Source organism: Thalassophryne amazonica, chromosome 2 (genome assembly GCF_902500255.1).
Source record: "Thalassophryne amazonica chromosome 2, fThaAma1.1, whole genome shotgun sequence".
NCBI classification, from domain to species: domain Eukaryota; kingdom Metazoa; phylum Chordata; class Actinopteri; order Batrachoidiformes; family Batrachoididae; genus Thalassophryne; species Thalassophryne amazonica.
The window spans coordinates 115,057,707-115,075,187 of NC_047104.1; positions in this window are offsets into that span (position 1 = coordinate 115,057,707).

Here is a 17,481-nt window from a genome sequence, read left to right on the forward strand (position 1 = left end):
GGCCTGTAATTGAGTGACATAATGTCAATGTCAGATATTTCTGTTTAACAGGGCGATAGCCCTGTTATAGAAACTGTCCCTCAGTCTGTTTGTCCTTGCCCTCAGCATCCCAAACCGTCTGCCTGAGGGCAGCAGCTGAAAGATCCCGTGCCGTGGGTGCGTGCTATCTCCCAGAATGCTGCATGCTCTCCTGAGACAGCGGGTGTTGTATAAATCTTGTAGGGAGGGGAGAGGATGGCCAATAATCTTCTGTGCAGTATTAATGACCTTCTGTAGTGCTTTCCTGTGTGCCATGGTGCAGCTGGAGAACCACACAGAGATGCAGTACGTCAGCACACTCTCAATAGAGCAGCGGTAAAAGACGGTCAGCAGCTCCTCCTTCAAGTTGACCTTCTTGAGGATCCTCAGGAAGTGGAGCTGCTGTTGAGCCTTCTTCACAACCACCGAGGTGTTAGATCTCCATTGGAGGTCTGCATCTACCTGCACACCCAGGAACTTGAAACTGGGCACCCTCGCCACATACTCTCCATTTATGCAGATGGGCTGCAGATCAGTCTTTCTCCTCCTGAATTCCACAATCACCTCCTTTGTCTTGGAGGTGTTGAGGACCAAGTTGTTCTCTGCACACCATTTGACCAGCCTCTGAACCCCCGCCCTGTACGCTGTTTCGTCTCCTCCCGAGATCAGTCCCACTAAGGTGGTGTCATCCGCAAATTTAACGATGACGTTGTCTGGGTGGGTACTGATGCAGTCGTAGGTGTACAGAGTGTAAAGCAGGGGACTCAATACACAACCCTGTGGAGAGCCGATGTTGAGGCTGAGGGCTGTGGAGAGATGGTTACCGACTCTGACGCTCTGCTGTCATTATTGCTGATGCTCTTTCCCATGCTCCTTTAACCTAATGTGTTTCTCTGCTCCTTTTTGCCTCACTATTTGTCCTCCTGCTCTTAAACTGCTCCCCAGGTACCAGGGCTGCTGGGTGGAGGTACGGACAGCTGGTGGAAGGGTGCAGAAAGTACTGTATGCACGGGTATTATTTTGGTTGGGTCTTATGTACATAGCCCTGTTTGGATGAGAGTAGTACCCTCATTTTAAGGAGGGGGGTGTCACAGCCCTCCCCTGCCTGTTGTGGGAGGCTCCCCATGGTAGGCAGGGGTGGGGCTGCTTGAGTGGTGGCACCTGTGCTGTGCTGTTAAATTGTTTGTGCTGTGCTCATTCTCTCTCTCTGCTCTCTCCCCACCAGGTAACCCATTTGGTTTGTCTTCAGTTCATTTTTTTGTTTTAGTTACTTTTGGTTTTCACACGCCAACACATTTGCACCTACATATTCATGCGCCTTCATGCACTGCATACACCACTGATTCTTACTTACATTTGCATGCCTTGTATTTATGTTGCATTTTATTATTACTGTTTGTTAAATAAACTATTTTAATTGGTCCGAACCTTTTGAGTTATTTCCCCCTCGCAGTTAGTTTGTTTGGGTTGTGAATTGCTGTCGAGCCAGGCTTGTTACACTGCACACGGTCAGAGAGGAAGTCCCTGATCCAGCAGCAGATGGTGTTAGGGAGCCCGATGTCCATGAGTTTAATTATCAGTCTGTCCGGGAGTATGGTGTTAAAGGCAGAGCTAAAGTCAACAAAGAGCATCCTGGCATAGCGCCCCTGCTGTTCCAGATGGAAGATGGTGGCATGGAGTGCTGTGCAGATGGCATCCTCTGTTGATCTGTTAGCTCTGTATGCAAACTGATATTGATCGAATGTAGGTGGAAGACAGGACATGATGTGGCGTCAGACCAGTTTCTCCAAACACTTCATGACCACAGGTGTCAGAGCAACTGGTCTGTAATCATTTAGACTGCTGATGGTGGTCTTTTTAGGGAGTGGAATGATTGTGGCCGACTTCAGGCACGGTGGGATGACAGACTGAGACAGTGACTCATTGAAGATCTAGGTAAATACCCCAGCCAGTTGATCTGCACACTCCCTGAGGACCTTCCCGGTCACCCCATCTGGTCCAGCAGCCTTCCTAGGGTTCACTGCTCTCAGTGTGCACCTCACCTCATGTTCCTGCACTAAGAGGCTGATGCTGTTGTTGTTGTTGTTCAGTGGTCGATCTGCGGCTGCCTCAGATCTTTCCACCTCAAAGCGTGCGAAGAAGTGGTTCAGCTCCTCTGCTAGCGCAGCGCCACCCTCCGCCATTGCAGTGCTGGAGTTAAAGTGGGTGAGGTGATGGAGTCCCTGCCACACCTGGCGCGTGTTGTTGTTGCTAAAGTGGTCCACAACCTTCAGCCTGTATGTTGTTCTGGCCTCTCTGATGCCTCTCTTCAGGTTGGCTCTGGCTGTGCTGTACTGCACCCCATCCCCAGACCTGAAAGCGACATCACATTGCCTCAGCAGTACCTTGACCTCTCTAGTCATCCAGGGTTTCTGGTTAGCATACACCAGGAAACGTTTGTCAACAGTGACATTGTCAACACAAAAACTGATCCTCGAAACAGTCCTGCAGCTGATGTAATGCCCCCTCTGGCCAGGTTTTTATAGTCCTTATGGTTGGGGGTGGTCTCCTCCTGAGGGGGGTGTATGCAGGAATCAACAGCATGGACAAGTGATCTGACAGTCCCAGATTTGATAATGGTCTTGCTCTATAGCCTTTCTTTATGTTGCTATATACTTTGTCCAGCATTTTTACACCCCTAGTTGCACATTTAACATGCTGATGGAATCTAGGGAGTACTGACTTAAGTTCAGCATGGTTAAAGTCCCCTGCTATGATGTGCATGGCTTCAGGGTAAGCGCTCTGCTGGCTGCTAACCGCTCTATGTAGCTCCTCCAGGGCTAAGTTAGCATTAGCATCAGGTGGAATGTATACGGCCGTCACCATGATGACGGTAAACTCGCGAGGAAGATAAACGGGTCTGCATCGCACAGTCAAATATTCCAAGTCTGGGGAACAATGGCTGTCTACAGTCTCTGCATTTCTGCACCAACTGTTATTGGTATAGATGCACAGTCCCCCTCCTCTGCTCTTACCGGAGTCACTGTTCCTATCGTAGCGGTGATGATAGATGACTGCAGCCAGGTCTCTGTTATTATTGTGACACAACAGTCCCGGAAACACTTGTTTACCGCAGTCTGCAATCTCAGCTCATCGATCTTATTCACAATGGATCTGGCGTTGGATAGGAAGAGGCTGGGGAGCGGCGGCTTCAGTGGTTGTCTCTTAAGCTGTGCTAGCGGGCCGGCCCTGCAGCCTCGCTTTTGCTTCCTTTGTTTATGCCTCCTCTTGGGCTTGCCACCTGGGAGGACCACCCACGGAGACCCTGGAGTCCTGGCTATGTCCTCCGATATGTCGTGAAAGCGTTGGTAGTCCGACGTGATTGAGATTGTCATTCCACAGCGGAATCCCAGACTCAGCAGATCCTGGCAACTGAATGTAGGCTTCGTCCAGCAACACACATACAAACATACTAAATAAAGCACGAAGAGTGGAGAGCCGTGAGCCACTGCATCTATGCGCGCCGCCATCTTGTGTATTTTGCTAGGTAATTAACATTTCAAACTGATGTAGAAGGCTAAATATAATGCTCTACGGTATAGAACAGCATTCAAAAAATGAACAAATAAAAAAATGAATGCAGTAATAGAACAGGAAAATGTAATTTAGCTGTCTATTTGATTTTATTGGCATAATAATAATAGACCCATTGTTTACATTAACTACCCAAAGTGGCCCCCTTACCAAAAAATAGTACTTATAAGTGTATATAAAGTAAACTAGAAGTATACTTGAAACATACTTGCATATACTACTTTTTGGTAAGGGGTTTTTGATTTGTTATCAAAGGTAGGTCTTAGATTGAGCTACACAACAGTCTGGTGAGGTAAAACAGTAAAATGATGTATAGTGTTCTCCCCTTTATGGAGATTCAGTAAGTCACTCTAAGATTATTATGCACAACACTGATTTATCTCACTTACAAATTTTGCAGCATAACACCAAGAAAAAAAAAGGTTGCAAAAACAGAAAGAAAAGGAAATGCATCAAGGAGCTCAGGGTAGCAGATCCTTTGATCCTGGATTAGCCCATCTACCAGCAAAGAAAATGAGGAAGATGTATCAGTATCACTACATCATGATCCCGAGGAGCTCATCACAGATGAGGATGGACAGGCAGAGTGCATGACTGAGTCATGTTCAGGGGCAGCAACGGAAACAGTGTTGCTTGAAGTCAAGAAGAGGGTGAGGTGACAGCACCTCCTTTAACATTACAGGAAGGGTATGTGGAGGAAAGAGCTGTTGATGAAAGTGAGGGTGCAATTTCCAAAAATAGCCACCATACCATATATATATACTACAGATCCATCCCATGTTTGCATTTCACATCAGGTGTATTGAGAGCTACTGGTGTGTGCTGCAGTGTAGGGACCTGTCAACCAGATATGTTTTTACCAAAAATGCTGAGTGGTGGTCATTCCAAAAGCATTGGTTTTCTGAAAATGTGTGGCTGGAGTATTCTCCCCCACCGCAGATTCAGTGCATTGTTTCAGTTGTCGGCTTTTTCTCCTTGAAGATAAATATAAATGTACTGTAGAAAGGAGCAGAGAAATGGACTAAGGAAAGAACATCCGTGGAGTGTTACTGATTGCAGAAATAACCCAAATGTGCAATATGGATGGAAATGCTGTGAGTGTTGTGTGACTAAAGAATTAAGACAAATATTAAATGTCAGGTTTAGAAGACTTCAATAAGGACAGTAATGGTGTATGTGTCAGAGCCCTGGGCAGTGAGGGAGTGCAGGAGACGTGGTTAGAAGTGTCAGTAGCAAACAAAGTGTCCAGAAGTATGACGTGATGTTTACTGTGATTAGCATGGCATGGCATGGCAATCAGCAGGTCTGCAAAATTTCTGTCAATAACTCCAAAATCTCCTGGATATTCAGCTTTGAAATTTTGGGTTGTGGTACATACAGGTGAGGACTAGTGAACCTCCTATTTTTGACAAAATGGCACAATGTCCAATAAAGACAGAAGGATCTGTGGAGTTGCTTGTGAAGCCTTGTTGTAATCGCGGGGTCCTGGTGGCCATAAACATCACGGCTACTTGTGAAATTAAGAAATGAGCGGTAGAACAAAAGCAACAGAGATATTTAGGAAACTGCAAGACAGCAGGCTGAGATGGCTTGGACCAATATAGACAAACAAGAAGACAAAACTGAGTGTGTGAGGAAGGTCACAGAACTGAATTTTAGATGTGAGAAATTTTCTTTATCACAGCATTATTTTTGGGGATCTTAGCTCCTGTGGGTTTATCCATAATTCAAACACAGGTATCAGTGCTCAAGTACTTGTGTAAAGTGCTTTAAAAAAAGACTAATAAATATGCAAGGAAACCTTTTTAAACTGGAAATCAGGAGGGTGACATTATTCATGATTATCCCAAGCCACTTTATGGTTATGTTCTTATTTTACAACATAGGCCATTACAGTATTTTAGGCCATTTGTTCCCACTCTGATGCCATTAAAGTATTAACTTGAAAGCATTGGGATGAGAAGGATCGCTTTTATTCAGCTTCTTCATTAACATTATAGATGCTCACCTTTAGTCAAGTAATTGTTTGCTTTGATATCTATTGTCATTGCTGTACTGATGGCAGAAATGTTTATTTTAATCATAATGATTCCGCCATGAACATGAATTCAAAACTGCCTCAGTGTGATAAAGGAGTGAAATATCACAATACAGTAGTGTTCAGAGTAATAGTAGCGCTATGTGACTAAAAAGATTAATCCAGGTTTTGAGTATATTTCTTATTGTTACATGGGAAACAAGGTACCAGTAGATTCAGTAGATTCTCACAAATTCAACAAGACCAAGCATTCATGATATGCACACTCTTAAGGCTATGAAACTGGGCTATTAGTAAAAAAAAAGTAGAAAAGGGGGTGTTCACAATAATAGTAGTGTGGCATTCAGTCAGTGAGTTTGTCAGTTTTGTGGAACAAACAGGTGTGAATCAGGTGTCCCCTATTTAAGGATGAAGCCAGCACCTGTTGAACATGCTTTTCTCTTTGAAAGCCTGAGGAAAATGGGATGTTAAAGACATTGTTCAGAAGAACAGCGTAGTTTGATTAAAAGTTGACTGGAGAGGGAAAAACTTATATGCAGGTGTAAAAAATTATAGGGTGTTCATCTACAATGATCTCCAATGCTTTAAAATGGACAAAAAAAAAAACAGAGACACGTGGAAGAAAACGGAAAACAATCATTAAAACGGATAGAAGAATAACCAGAATGGCAAAGGCTCACCCATTGATCAGCTCCATGATGATCAAAGACAGTCTGGAGTTACCTGTAAGTGCTGTGACAGTTAGAAGACGCCTGTGTGAAGCTAATTTATTTGCAAGAATCCCCCGCAAAGTCCCTCTGTTAAATAAGACATGTGCAGAAGAGGTTACAATTTGCCAAAGAACACATCAACTGGCCTAAAGAGAAATGGAGGAATATTTTGTGGACTGATGAGAGTAAAATTGTTCTTTTTGGGTCCAAGGGCCGCAGACAGTTTGTGAGACGACCCCAAACTCTGAATTCAAGCCACAGTTCACAGTGAAGACAGTGAAGCATGGTGGTGCAAGCATCATGATATGGGCATGTTTCTCCTACTATGGTGTTGGGCCTATATATCGCATACCAGGTATCATGGATCAGTTTGGATATGTCAGAATACTTGAAGAGGTCATGTTGCCTTATGCTGAAGAGGACATGCCCTTGAAATGGGTGTTTCAACAAGACAATGACCCCAAGCACATTAGTAAACAAGCAAAATCTTGGTTCCAAACCAATAAAATTAATGCCTCACAGATGTGAAGAAATCATGAAAAACTGTGGTTATACAACTAAATACTAGTTTAGTGATTCACAGGATTGCTAAACAAGCAGTTTGAACATAATAGTTTTGAGTTTGTAGTGTCAACAGCAGATGCTACTATTATTGTGAACACCCCCTTTTCTACTTTTTTTTTTTTACTAATAGCCCAATTTCATAGCCTTAAGAGTGTGCATATCATGAATGCTTGGTCTTGTTGGATTTGTGAGAATCTACTGAATCTACTGGTACCTTGTTTCCCATGTTTCCCTTGTTTCCCGTCTTACAGCATGACATCCTGGTTCTAACCAGTCCATAAGAAAAGTACTCAAAACCTGGATTAATCTTTTTAGTCACATAGCACTACTATTATTCTGAACACTACTGTATATCCACAGTCAAAAGTAATGTAAAAATAATGATAATCTTTCTTTTTTTCAAAACATTGCGGGCTGTTGTGTGTCAGCCCAGCCTTAATATTTAGCTCTATGTTAAATCAGTTAGTTGTGTTTTTTTAAACATCAGGAAATATTACATTCAGACCTTCAGTCTATAGACCTGAAAAAAGTCATTCATGCTTTCAGTTTAGGATTACTTTTGTCATTGGTTTGATTTTGCATTTTACCACTAGAGTCATTGCTTGCAATTTCTGTTAGTTTTTGCTTTTGTCACATATTAGTTTTAACCCCTGCCTTTAATTTTATTGGTGATCGCTTTCCAGTTCTCACCTTTTTTTTTGTCTTGGTTTTGTTTCTTTGCTCCTACCATGTGTAGATTCTTTTGCATTAGATTTAGGATTCACCTTTCAGTTTATTTCTGTCTGCTTAGTGTTCACTCTATTGCACTCTCTTGCACCAACTCACCTCATCTTTGTCCCCTCCCTCCATGCCTATTTCTGTCTGCTTTGCTTTTTGTCTTTCTACACCCTCTTGCTCTTATCTTCGTCTCTTTGTTCCCCACACCTGTGCCGTTTGTGATTGCCACCTCTGTTATTTAAGCCTGACGTGAGCTGTGTTCAATGCCAGTTCGTTGTCTTTTGTAAGCTTCATTCCAGCTTCTTGTTCTCATCCTGTTTTCCTTGCCGTTTTTTTTTTTTTTTTTTTTTTTTAACCTTGTTTTGATTTTGGGATCACACCTCTGTCTCAGCCTACCATACTTTGTATTACCGTATTTGACCTCAGCCTGTTTTTTGACCACACCTCATGCCTGCCTGATACCTCTGCCACCCTGTGTACCAAACCACTGCCAGTTTATCAGATAAAGTCTTTTTTGATTGATCCTATGCCTCTGTGTGTGAGTCAGTATTTGTGTCCCCACACCCTCTGAGCCACATCGTCTTACAGCATGACATCCTGGTTCTAACCAGTCCATGTTTGTAAAGGGGTCGTAATATATTCAGTTTCGGTACACTAATAAGCTCAGCAGAGTTAGCATTTTTAAAAAATCTATGTATAATTGACATGGGTTTGCCCAGAGTGCACAATGAATTTGCCTGAACTGCACACAGCACCCCTGCACCGTTTTCTTTGCCCTCTGATGACTGAGAGGAACCTTGGGTCATTGGAATAGTGACACAAAGGATAAATAGATACCTGATCAGATTTAATAAGTTTCACTTATTCACTTAATTGTTCCATCCACCCAGTAAACCATCTGATTCTAGTTAGTTCAACTCTTCAAACAGGTAGATGAGCTAATCAGTGAAATCACCTGTCGAACATTTTTTTTCAGTGAAGCAGGGTTTTCCACTTCTGTTTAGTCAGGGGGCTTCTGTAGTCCCGTGGGAATTTTTTGGTGAATTTAAGCCACTGATTTCAATGTCTCAAGGGGTTCCCAAGAAACAAAGAAAAACTTGTTGGCAGTTCTGAATCCCACCGGAAGTGTCATATTTGACGAAAACAAAATGGCAGGCAACATGTAGATAAGTTCATAGAATATCCAGAATATCATGTTATGTGTCGGACACAGGACGGAGAACCGACCAGCGTTTGAAGGACCCAGTATAAAATAAGCAGAGCACGGTACAAAGGATAACAAAATTTAATGGCATAACAGTGCTGTGATCAATCAATCAATTTTTTTATATAGCGCCAAATCACAACAAACAGTTGCCCCAAGGCGCTTTATATTGTAAGGCAAGGCCATACAATAATTATGTAAAACCCCAACGGTCAAAACGACCCCCTGTGAGCAAGCACTTGGCTACAGTGGGAAGGAAAAACTCCCTTTTAACAGGAAGAAACCTCCAGCAGAACCAGGCTCAGGGAGGGGCAGTCTTCTGCTGGGACTGGTTGGGGCTGAGGGAGAGAACCAGGAAAAAGACATGCTGTGGAGGGGAGCAGAGATCGATCACTAATGATTAAATGCAGAGTGGTGCATACAGAGCAAAAAGAGAAAGAAACAGTGCATCATGGGAACCCCCCAGCAGTCTACGTCTATAGCAGCATAACTAAGGGATGGTTCAGGGTCACCTGATTATTCAAAACCTTATAAGTAAGAAGAAGAATTTTAAATTCTATTCTAGAATTAACAGGAAGCCAATGAAGAGAGGCCAATATGGGTGAGATATGCTCTCTCCTTCTAGTCCCCGTCAGTACTCTAGCTGCAGCATTTTGAATTAACTGAAGGCTTTTTAGGGAACTTTTAGGACAACCTGATAATAATGAATTACAATAGTCCAGCCTAGAGGAAATAAATGCATTAATTAGTTTTTCAGCATCACTCTGAGACAAGACCTTTCTGATTTTAGAGATATTGCGTAAATGCAAAAAAGCAGTCCTACATATTTGTTTAATATGCGCTTTGAATGACATATCCTGATCAAAAATGACTCCAAGATTTCTCACAGTATTACTAGAGGTCAGGGTAATGCCATCCACAGTAAGGATCTGGTTAGACACCATGTTTCTAAGATTTGTGGGGCCAAGTACAATAACTTCAGTTTTATCTGAGTTTAAAAGCAGGAAATTAGAGGTCATCCATGTCTTTATGTCTGTAAGACAATCCTGCAGTTTAGCTAATTGGTGTGTGTCCTCTGGCTTCATGGATAGATAAAGCTGGGTATCATCTGCGTAACAATGAAAATTTAAGCAATACCGTCTAATAATACTGCCTAAGGGAAGCATGTATAAAGTGAATAAAATTGGTCCTAGCACAGAACCTTGTGGAACTCCATAATTAACTTTAGTCTGTGAAGAAGATTCCCCATTTACATGAACAAATTGTAATCTATTAGACAAATATGATTCAAACCACCGCAGCGCAGTGCCTTTAATACCTATGGCATGCTCTAATCTCTGTAATAAAATTTTATGGTCAACAGTATCAAAAGCAGCACTGAGGTCTAACAGAACAAGCACAGAGATGAGTCCACTGTCCGAGGCCATAAGAAGATCATTTGTAACCTTCACTAATGCTGTTTCTGTACTATGATGAATTCTAAAACCTGACTGAAACTCTTCAAATAGACCATTCCTCTGCAGATGATCAGTTAGCTGTTTTACAACTACCCTTTCAAGAATTTTGAGAGAAAAGGAAGGTTGGAGATTGGCCTATAATTAGCTAAGATAGCTGGGTCAAGTGATGGCTTTTTAAGTAATGGTTTAATTACTGCCACCTTAAAAGCCTGTGGTACATAGCCAACTAACAAAGATAGATTGATCATATTTAAGATCGAAGCATTAAATAATGGTAGGGCTTCCTTGAGCAGCCTGGTAGGAATGGGGTCTAATAAACATGTTGATGGTTTGGATGAAGTAACTAATGAAAATAACTCAGACAGAACAATCGGAGAGAAAGAGTCTAACCAATACCGGCATCACTGAAAGCAGCCAAAGATAACGATACGTCTTTGGGATGGTTATGAGTAATTTTTTCTCTAATAGTTAAAATTTTGTTAGCAAAGAAAGTCATGAAGTCATTACTAGTTAAAGTTAATGGAATACTCAGCTCAATAGAGCTCTGACTCTTTGTCAGCCTGGCTACAGTGCTGAAAAGAAACCTGGGGTTGTTCTTATTTTCTTCAATTAGTGATGAGTAGAAAGATGTCCTAGCTTTACGGAGGGCTTTTTTATAGAGCAACAGACTCTTTTTCCAGGCTAAGTGAAGATCTTCTAAATTAGTGAGACGCCATTTCCTCTCCAACTTACAGGTTATCTGCTTTAAGCTACGAGTTTGTGAGTCAGGCACTTCTGATTTAAAGCTCTCTTTTTTAGAGGAGCTACAGCATCCAAAGTTGTCTTCAATGAGGATGTAAAACTATTGACGAGATACTCTATCTCACTTACAGAGTTTAGGTAGCTACTCTGCACTGTGTTGGTATATGGCATTAGAGAACATAAAGAAGGAATCATATCCTTAAACCTAGTTACAGCGCTTTCTGAAAGACTTCTAGTGCAATGAAACTTATTCCCCACTGCTGGGTAGTCCATCAGAGTAAATGTAAATGTTATTAAGAAATGATCAGACAGAAGGGAGTTTTCAGGGAATACTGTTAAGTCTTCTATTTCCATACCTAAGTCAGAACAAGATCTAAGATATGATTAAAGTGGTGGGTGGACTCATTTACTTTTTGAGCAAAGCCAATAGAGTCTAATAATAGATTAAATGCAGTGTTGAGGCTGTCATTCTCAGCATCTGTGTGGATGTTAAAATCGCCCACTATAATTATCTTATCTGAGCTAAGCACTAAGTCAGACAAAAGGTCTGAAAATTCACAGAGAAACTCACAGTAACGACCAGGTGGACGATAGATAATAACAAATAAAACTGGTTTTTGGGACTTCCAATTTGGATGGACAAGACTAAGAGTCAAGCTTTCAAATGAATTAAAGCTCTGTCTGGGTTTTTGATTAATTAATAAGCTGGAATGGAAGATTGCTGCTAATCCTCCGCCCCGGCCAGTGCTACGAGCATTCTGACAGTTAGTGTGACTCGGGGGTGTTGACTCATTTAAACTAACATATTCATCCTGCTGTAACCAGGTTTCTGTAAGGCAGAATAAATCAATATGTTGATCAATTATTATATCATTTACCAACAGGGACTTAGAAGAGAGAGACCTAATGTTTAATAGACCACATTTAACTGTTTTAGTCTGTAGTGCAGTTGAAGGTGCTATATTATTTTTTCTTTTTGAATTTGTATGCTTAAATAGATTTTTGCTGGTTATTGGTAGTCTGGGAGCAGGCACCGTCTCTACGGGGATGGGGTAATGAGGGGATGGCAGGGGGAGAGAAGCTGCAGAGAGGTGTGTAAGACTACAACTCTGCTTCCTGGTCCCAACCCTGGATAGTCACGGTTTGGAGGATTTAAGAAAATTGGCCAGATTTCTAGAAATGAGAGCTGCTCCATCCAAAGTGGGATGGATGCTGTCTCTCCTAACAAGACCAGGTTTTCCCCAGAAGCTTTGACAATTATCTATGAAGCCCACCTCATTTTTTGGACACCACTCAGACAGCCAGCAATTCAAGGAGAACATGCGGCTAAACATGTCACTCCTGGTCTGATTGGGGAGGGGCCCAGAGAAAACTACAGAGTCCAACATTGTTTTTGCAAAGTTACACACCGATTTAATGTTAATTTTAGTGACCTCCGATTGGCGTAACCGGGTGTCATTACTGCCGACGTGAATTACAATCTTACCAAATTTACGCTTAGCCTTAGCCAGCAGTTTCAAATTTCCTTCAATGTCGCCTAACTTCACATTTCGCAAAACAGAGTCGCCAATAACCAGAGTTTGATCCTCGGCGGGTGTGTCGTCGAGTGGGGAAAAACGGTTAGAGATCTGAACGGGTTGGCGGTGTACACAGGGCTTCTGTTTAGGGCTACGCTTCCTCCTCACAGTCACCCAGTCAGCCTGCTTTCCCGGCTGCTCGGGATCTGCCAGGGGGTAACTAACGGCGGCTAAGCTACCTTGGTCCGCACCGACTATAGGGGCCTGGCTAGCTGTAGAATTTTCCACGGTGCGGAGCCGAGTCTCCAATTCGCCCAGCCTGGCCTCCAAAGCTACGAATAAGCTACACTTATTACAAGTACCGTTACTGCTAAAGGAGGCCGAGGAATAACTAAACATTTCACACCCAGAGCAGAAAGTGCGGGAGAGACAGGAGAAGCCGCCATGCTAAATCGGCTAAGAGCTAGTAGCTATGCTAAGCTAGCGGATTCCTAAAAACACGCAAAGTGAATAATGTGTAAATAATTTAGAGGTGATTCAGCAGAAGGAGTGCTTTAGTTAAGGCACGTAAAGATTACACTGGGAAACAAATCGTAATCTAGATAACTAGATCAATCTAACTGCGCAGATTAAACGGCTAACAGATACAGAAAAACACCGCTGTGCTCCGGAACAGGAAGTGATACAATACCGCAGTGAGAGCCAACCACCAGTAGAGGCCAAACTTTGTTTGTACTTTGTGATGAAAGTACAAACAAATAAGTGCGCGGTCTGCGAGGTGGATTATGGTGCGCTCCCAGCTGCACAAACGGTCCGGAGCCAGAAACAGTTCAGACCCAAGGACCCCGCCGACACCCCCCAGGTGGCCGCGACAAACCGAGTCTGTGAAAGAAGAAACCATCATGTGAGTCCACACTCCACACACAGAGAGACCACTCAAAGGTGTACATAAACAGCAAACACTTCCTGTCTTAATCACTAATCAGCTTCCCACCCTGCAGGCATGGAACACCCAGTTCACATTACTCAACTGCAGTGGAAGCTGAATAAACGACTAACATAACAGCTCAATATAATAAGGTGTGAGGGACACCACATTTACTGACTGTACAAATGTTAGTCACAAAACCTAACGTACCTCAGGAAGTGTGCTGACGAGCGTGAGACCTCACCCCCTCCTCTTTCACAGACCATGGCATCAAACCTGGACGTTCTCTGCATCCATAATGATGAGATGGCTCTCAAGACGACGATCTCACCCATCTGGTCACAAGGTCGAGTCTCTGGCAAATACACACTGTGTACTCCAGACTTAAATGCCACCATGCTCCAATCCATGTAGATGCACCACAGCTGTGAGTCCTGACGAGCTGCACATGATCAGCCTCAGGTAATCAGGGTGAGGTCCTGATAACTCAGCCACACAGCCACTCAGTCCTAAACGCGTACCACCTGGAAGGAAAAACAAAAGACAGAAACAGAAGACAGAAACAAAAGGCAGCCAGGCACGCCAGGCACCCCAGCCACAACATATCATTTACATTATGTCTCTCAATAAAATAAATGAAGCACAAAGTCCCCAGCTTAAATATTATTGCCATAGAATCTTGTTTACAATGTTCTATGCATTTTTGTAAAAAAAAAAAAAAAAAAAAAAATCAACATATTCTAGTCGTTTTCAAGGCAGAGCTTAATAGATGAGATATTTTCTTTCAGGATTACGGAATATTGGGGAGTATTTGCATCCAGACATTTAAAATATAATTAAACATAAATTAACCATTTTGAAGTAGTTGTTTATGCCTAATATTATTTCATTTAGTCACCTGTTCCTGGAGTTGCATAAAGCCTTTGCAGACAGTCTCTGTCTGTGATGTCAACATCATTTATATATCACTTTGTAAGGGAAATAAAGGTTTATTTCCACATACACTCAACAAAAATATAAACGCAACACTTTTGGTTTCGCTCCCATTTTGTATGAGATGAACTCAAAGATCTAAAACTTTTTCCACATACACAATATCACCATTTCCCTCAAATATTGTTCACAAACCAGTCTAAATCTGTGATAGTGAACACTTCTCCTTTGCTGAGATAATCCATCCCACCTCACAGGTGTGCCATATCGAGATGCTGATTAGACACCATGATTAGTGCACAGGTGTGCCTTAGACTGCCAACAATAAAAGGCCACTCTGAAAGGTGCAGTTTTATCACACAGCACAATGCCACAGATGTCGCAAGATTTGAGGGAGCGTGCAGTTGGCATGCTGACAGCAGGAATGTCAACCAGAGCTGTTGCTCGTGTATTGAATGTTCATTTCTCTACCATAAGCCATCTCCAAAGGCGTTTCAGAGAATTTGGCAGTACATCCAACCAGCCCCACAACCGCAGACCACGTGTAACCACACCAGCCCAGGACCTCCACATCCAGCATGTTCACCTCCAAGATCGTCTGAGACCAGCCACTCGGACAGCTGCTGAAACAATCGGTTTGCATAACCAAAGAATTTCTGTACAAACTGTCAGAAACTGTCTCAGAGAAGCTCATCTGCATGCTCGTCGTCCTCATCGGGGTCTCGACCTGACTCCAGTTCGTCGTTGTAACTGACTTGAGTGGGCAAATGCTCACATTCGCTGGCGTTTGGCACGTTGGAGAGGTGTTCTCTTCACGGATGAATCCCGGTTCACACTGTCCAGGGCAGATGGCAGACAGCGTGTGTGGCGTCGTGTGGGTGAGCGGTTTTCTGATGTCAATGTTGTGGATCGAGTGGCCCATGGTGGCGGTGGGGTTATGGTATGGGCAGGCGTCTGTTATGGATGAAGAACACAGGTGCATTTTATTGATGGCATTTTGAATGCACAGAGATACCGTGACGAGATCCTGAGGCCCATTGTTGTGCCATACATCCAAGAACATCACCTCATGTTGCAGCAGGATAATGCACGGCCCCATGTTGCAAGGATCTGTACACAATTCTTGGAAGCTGAAAATGTCCCAGTTCTTGCATGGCCGGCATACTCACCGGACATGTCACCCACTGAGCATGTTTGGGATGCTCTGGACTGGCGTATATGACAGTGTGTACCAGTTCCTGCCAATATCCAGCAACTTCGCACAGCCATTGAAGAGGAGTGGACCAACATTCAACAGGCCACAATTGACAACCTGATCAACTCTATGCGAAGGTGTGTTGCACTGCATGAGGCAAATGGTGGTCACACCAGATACTGACTGGTATCCCCCCCCAGTAAAACAAAACTACACCTTTCAGAGTGGCCTTTTATTGTGGACAGTCTAAAGCACACCTGTGCACTAATCATGGTGTCTAATCAGCAGCTTGATATGGCACACCTGTGAGGTGGGATGGATTATCTCAGCAAAGAAGAAGTGCTCACTATCACAGATTTAGACTGGTTTGTGAACAATATTTGAGGGAAATGGTGATATTGTGTATGTGGAAAAAGTTTTAGATCTTTGAGTTCATCTCATACAAAATGGGAGCAAAACCAAAAGTGTTGCGTTTATATTTTTGTTGAGTGTATTTAGCTTGTTTTTGTGTTTTGTATTTTCTAATCCTAATGGAATTTTTGCTAGGAAAGGCAAACTAACATGCTGGAAGGCATTAGAAGCTACAAATAAGGATGTCCTTGTTGCTTTAACCAACCTTGGCACTACCGAAATGCCAACTGACAAAACAGTTTTGGCCCCAGAGAAGTACATATGCCAGCTGTACCTTCCAAACACAGCACTGACAGAGGTAAAAGGATATCAGACAGTGGCTGTTTAGAAAAAAAACAAGCCCAGGCAGAAAGTCTACCACCAACAAAGGATGCTTTATACCAAAGTATCCTTAGGGCACACTATCAGTGTATGATCTGGAACAATGATGTGGTTGCAAACCCCAACCTTCCATCCCCAGAACATTATGGCTGGACCTTGGAAAATGGTGTCTGGAAAGAAGTCATGATGACCCAGCCACCTGCACCATATGCTGTGATTCATCTGATAAAGTGTGCCTGTAACAAGACAAAATGCTCAACAAACTGGTGTAAATGCAAACAGGCGGGTTTAAATTGCACACATCTGTGCAGTTGTTCAGAAGAGGAGGAGCTATGCCTCAACGCTGAACAGTTTGATCCTGTGGATGAGGATGACGGTGATGATGACCTTATCTAGACAGGATTACTACATGCTTGAAGACTTTCAAAGCTAAGGGTGACCCTAAGATTGAGAGGCGTATTTAAACCTATGACTTAAAATGGTCAGTTACTGTATCTACATTCAACAGTAGATATAATAACAAACAAAAATGTTTGAAATCTATTTTGATAAAGAGAGGATGTCGACCGGGGTCCCCTTTGTCACCTCTTTTGTTTACCTTGGCGATAGAACCTTTGGCAATAGCCGTACAAACATGTATCGACATATCTGGAATAGCTGTTCACCATATTGAACACAAGGTGGCACTATATGCAGATGATGTTATTCTGTTTGTTTCTCAAATCAGTAAATCTATTCCAGCTATTTTAGAACTGATAAAGGCTTTTAGTAATACAGTATTTCAGGATATACAATTAATAACACCAAGCCTTTCATTTTAATATGTATAAGTTGCGGACATGATGAGCGAAGCTCTTCAACATCTCACCATGTCATTTAGGTCCTTCAGACTTTTTTTTTTTGTTGAGTAAATGCTTCAGTGGAGCATGAGCATGGCTAAAACCTTTCAGCTTCCCCTGCCTTTTATTTTATTTATTTATTTATTTGCCTTTCAGAGCCCCCCAGACTTCCCTACCTTTTTAAGCATTTTTCTTTTTTTGCCTACAATATGGCCAAATTATCATATTGCAATATTGTCATATCATTATGATATACGATATGACTATGATTTCACACAAAGTGCAGCAACAGTGAAAATTAAACATTCTTAAACA